This window comes from Choristoneura fumiferana, chromosome 11 (assembly GCF_025370935.1).
Source record: "Choristoneura fumiferana chromosome 11, NRCan_CFum_1, whole genome shotgun sequence".
Lineage (NCBI taxonomy): Eukaryota > Metazoa > Arthropoda > Insecta > Lepidoptera > Tortricidae > Choristoneura > Choristoneura fumiferana.
In genome coordinates, this window is record NC_133482.1 from 9,703,868 (window position 1) to 9,709,558 (window position 5,691).

Here is a 5,691-nt window from a genome sequence, read left to right on the forward strand (position 1 = left end):
ACGATAATTAATTTTATTTGATGTTTATTACTGTTACGGCGGTGGGTTAGGTGGTAAACTTTGATCGTGTTTTTCGCCCTGGAGACGTTTTCAGTAGGCTGGAATACGGTTTCAGGCCATTTCAGAGGGCTCTATCACATATTAGTTTATCAAAATTTCACCCAAGTTACCGTTGTTTTCAGGCGCCTGAAACATGTTTTCAGTCCGTTTCAGGCCACCCTCTATCCGATGACGCCATAACCTGAAAACCCGTTTTCAGGCGTTTTCGGACCCCTTATGGGCCTCTCAAGTACATTTCAGTATATTGCAAAATTTTCCATAGGAGTGAAAGGATAGCACGATTAGAAAGAGACAGCTATACTGAGAACATTCGAGAAGGTGTGTGACAAGGATAGCCTATATGTGTGAGAGAAACAGACTGATGATCCTGTGTTCCGGAATATTCTAGTAACTGTGTGAGAGAGATAGCACATGAAAGAGACAGACACTCTACTCGTTTCCGGAACATTCGAGATGTAGGTATGACGTCCTAGCTGGACTGTTCTTCGAACTTTGTGGACCGATTCACCGGGGTATATAAGCGGGCGAGGTTGCGGCGGAGAGAGTTTCGAATGCGATACCGAGCGATAATCATGAAGAGAATAAAAGCGACTTGTAAGAGTTTTCGAGTGCGAAATTACTGTGAACTGTTTTTAAGTGTTTTGTAACAGTGTGAAAATAAATCCTACTCTTATTCATCGGTGTTAAAGTGCTTTTCAATCACGAACCCACCCACGGGCGTAACATTTGGTGTCAGAAGTGGGATTGAAAATGCTGCTTACTCGCGAGAACAAGAGAAGGAGATGGGCTGAGGCCAGGTAAAATTGTGGCTGTTGACATGAAAGTCAATAATTAGAAAAGCGCCTCAACGGGCTTAACGAAAGGTTGAGGCCTCGAGGATCGCCTCCAGAAGTTGGAAAATAAAGTGGCCAACGGCACTACCAGTTTTTCGGGCACACTAGGCCACAGGATGGGAAAAGTTAAAGTTACCACCATTTGATGGGACCTTCTTCATGGGCCGCATACAAGCTCCATTCGAGATGGTTGCTGAAACGAACGGCTGGACTGACAAACAAGCTCTAGCTGCCCTCATGTTGGGACTGTGCGGTAAAGCCTTGATTGTATTAGACATCATGGGCGATGGCGGGAACTGAGGTGACTTTGGAGCGACTTATGGATTTCCTAGAGTCGCTTATGGTGACTCCCATCTGGACCCGTTTTTAGAGCTCAGTTGAAAGACAGGGTACAGCTAGATGGCGAGAGCCTGCAGCAATGGAGCCTGGAATTGAGAGGCTGGTCAGAAAGGCTTACTTGTCATTACCATCAGTAGAAGAGATTATGCTAGTGCAAACATTCATAGATGGGATTCGAGACTTTGAAGTGAGGGCTGCTGTACGACTGGGTCATCACAGGACCTTAAAAGATGCACTGGCGCACGCATTGGAAGTAGAGGCCGTACGCACCGATCCTCGTTCTTACCGCAATCCAACGGCGACGGACAAAACGAAAACTCGAAGCGGGCCTACGTGTTATGCGTGTGGAGAAATAGGGCACAGGAGATTGTGGTGTCCTAAGCGAGAGCCTCGGAGCGTTGAAGCTGGGCGCAATAGATCGAGAGCAGCAGAGGTCCAAGTGCTGACGGATAAAACGAAATCTCGACGTGGACTTATGTGTTATGCATGCGGAGATAGAGGGCATATGAGATTTTCGTGCCCTAAGAGAGATGCTCAGAGTAATATGGAAAGTTGGCGAACGGATCGAGTGCAGCTGATGTAAACGGCGCCCGGCAAGACAGCGGCAGGAAAACGCAGATGTTTTATCCAGAAGGCCATGTAATTCTGACATGAGGCACGAGAGAAAAGAACACACTTATGTGAAGCTGCTAAGAACAGACACCATTAGTCCGAAATGGTGCGGGAAAGCGATTAAAGAAGTACAACATACCGTAGCGATATCAAGCCATTCTGAGTTGGAAGAAATCTAAAACAAAAACTCAATGCGACAGGAAGATGGATCACGTGGAGTTTGAAGAAGGCTCACTCGTCTGGCTTTGTAACCCAGTAAGACGTAAAGGGAAGGATCGTTGGTGTGGCTACATAACCTATGCGAAAAAAAGGAAGTCCCCGAAATTATCACCGAGTTGGGAAGGGCCGTACAAAGTAGTCACTAGGATCAACGATGTCACATACCGGATACAGCGTAACGCGCGTAGCCCCTGTAAGATTGTTCATGTTGATCGGTTAGCCAAATACCATGGATCTAATGATGCTCGGGACGAGTGTCTTAGGAGGGGGCAGTGTTACGGCGCGGTGGGTTAGGTGGTAAAACTTTGATCGTGTGTTCGCCCATTGGAGACGTTTTCAGTAGGCTGGAATACGGTTTCAGGCCATTTTCAGAGGATGCTCTATCACATATTAGTTTATCTAAAATTTCACCCAAGTTACCGTTTGTTTTCAGGCGCCTGAAACATGTTTTCAGTCCGTTTCAGGCACCCTCTATCCGATGACGCCATAACCTGAAAACCCGTTTTCAGGCGTTTTCAGGACCCCTTATGGGCCTCTCAAGTACATTTCAGTATATGGCAAAATTTTCCATATTTTTTTTTTAGGAGTGAAAGAGATAGCACAATTAGAAAGAGACAGCTATACTGAGAACATTCGAGAAGGGTGTGACAAGGATAGCCTATATGTGTGAGAGAAACAGACTGATGATCCTGTTTCCGGAATATTCTAGTAAACTGTGTGAGAGAGATAGCACATGAAAGAGACAGACACTCTACTCGTTTCCGGAACATTCGAGATGTAGGTATGACGTCCTAGCTGGACTGTTCTCGAACTTTGTGGACTGATTCACCGGGGTATATAAGCCGGGCCGAGGTTGCGGCGGAGAGAGTTTCGAATGCGATACCGAGCGATAATCATTGAAGAGAATAAAAGCGACTGTAAGTGAGTTTTCGAGTGCGAAATTACTGTGAACTGTTTTAAGTGTTTTGTAACAGTGTGAAAAAATAAATCCTACTCTTATTCATCGGTGTTAAAAGTGCTTTTCAATCACGAACCCACCCCACAGGCGTAACAATACTTACACCCTTCGGCTTTTCGTCGTTAGACGCAATTATAATTTATCTTTATCAAAAATGTTGAATCCGCTGAATCTAAGAAGTTGAACACAAAAACAAAAAGATAATTTATTGAATCAGGCGTTACTTTGCGGATGTCCATATCAATGAACTAAAAGAATTTCCTTGCTCACCCGCGACTAAACCAGCACCACCACCGCACCGCACCGCACCAGGTCGCGGGTGAGCAAGGAAATTCTTTTTAGTTCACAAAAACATAACTTTGAATGAATGATTTATTTGGAAATAGAGTGTACATGGTGTGCTCGGTATAGCTATAAAAGAATTATCAGCAGACAAATTTGTGGGCATAACCTAGTTAATATAAAAAAACCGCACTGACAGTGGGCGGAATATTACAATTGCAATTAATAGCCGTGGGCGAAAAAGAGAAATACTTGAGTGGTCATTCGAGGAGTGGAATTTCCAAGCTGCACCTTGTTTTTTGCGGAGATGTTGTTGATGCAAATTTTTAGAACTATGGAACCCTAAATATTAGTATCCATACATCGGTACGGATAATAGACAAACAAGAACAACATTATTTGTAATCTGTGAACAAGAATATGACGTTTGACGTGGCTCCAGTGTAAAGTGAAAACAAAATTACTGCTGTCGTGGCAATAACCTCAAAAACATTTTTGCCATTCTCGTGCGTGCGATGCCTCTGACAAACACACGGAACCCTTTATAGGATCACTGCGCTGTCCGTTTGTCTGTCCGTCTGTCAAGACGGGGACTGGGATCACTTAATTCAATTGTTTTTCTATTAGATTAAATATTATTTATATTGACAAATGAATTTGTACGCCGAAAGGCAAAACATGACGAACATTATTGTTAACCTGTGACCATTATGTAAAACTTACTCATGTTTTACAAATAAATCATCTTATCTTATCTTATCTTATCTTAAGAAACACCCCCACTTTACGTCTATGTGAGGTACCTACCCTAAAAAATATTTTTTTAGTTTTTTATTGTACCATTTCGTCGGCATAATTTTTATATATATTCGTGCAAAATTACAGATTTCTAGCATTGATAGTCCCTGAGCAAAGCCGCGGACGGGCGGACAGACAGACACAGACATGGCGAAACTATAAGGGCTCCGTTTTTGCCATTTTGGCTCCGGAACCCTAAAAAAGGGACCGTAAATACAAGAGTGAGTGACATTTAAATCGTTTAAATCACTTTTTCTACCTTTCACCTACTTTTAAAACATTTTTGGGTTCGGACCTCAACATCTACGGCTCACACCCTAACCTCTATACAAAGGGTTGATTACAATTTTTCTCTCAACCAACAGACAATATCGGAAAATCCCATAAAAGTATTTATATAGGCGTACCTATATAAATAGTCTATGTTTGGACGTTTATAAAGGTTTGTTTAGGCAGTCTAAAATTGATAGAAAAATACTAGGAACTCATGCCAACTACAGAACTCGGTCCGTTCCTTTTAGACTCAAAAGACTAAATAAAAAAATATGAATATCATGGGACACTGACACCAATTGACCTAGTCCCAAACTAAGCAAAGCTTGTACATTATTATTATGGAGACTAGGCAACGGATAAACATACTTATATAGATAAATACATACTTAAATACATAATAAACATCCAAGACCCGAGAAAAAATATTCATATTATTCATACAAATATCTGCCCCCCCGGCCGGGAGTCGACCCTGAGGCCTCAAGCATCGTAGTCAGGTTCTCTAACCACTTGGCCATCCGGTCGTCAGACTAAAAGCCTTGAAGGTGTTTGTTACAAAATGCCTCACAATTTTTAAAGTATTTTCTGGTAATTAGGCTGTCACGTTTAACGATAAGTCTTTCCAATAGCTCGCTGAACAACTCTCAGCCCATTTATTTATAAGGTATTTAAGTAAAGCACCACGTCATTTACCCACGTGTTAGTAGAGCATCACGTCCGTCTTCGAATAATAAATGATTGTACAACAAATACTTACACTGTCTTTGCCAATTAAAATTGTGCTGTATCTCATGCCGCATCCCCCTCCAGAGTTTCGTTACTATCAAGGAGTAGGCGAAGGACATGACGAAGATCGGAATGAGGAGCAGAGCGGCGTCCAGGCCGAGATTGAACGTCCGCTCCAGCTCAAGACTTAGCCAGATTTCTCGGCATTTGTATGCTGTAAACAAAATTAAAAACATTACTTATCTATTTAATTATTTACACACTTAAAAATACCATAAGAATAGGTTAGTTCCTAAAATACCTATTGTTTAATAAGTTCGTCAGTTAAATTTTCAAAAAAAGATTGGACACGTTACTTTCCTTAAATAAAGTTAAACATAAAAATACATACAGTCGAACGTAGAACCTCCACCTTTTATGATTGTGGTTAAAAATTATTTTTATTAATTAATTTATTTACTTCATACACACTGTCATTACAGGTTTATGTATCCTAATTCAACAGTGTGGATTTTTACTAATTAACTAATAATATACATTATTATAACACAAAACCTGCAGTGTAGTTTTTGTAAACTCGTTCAGAGA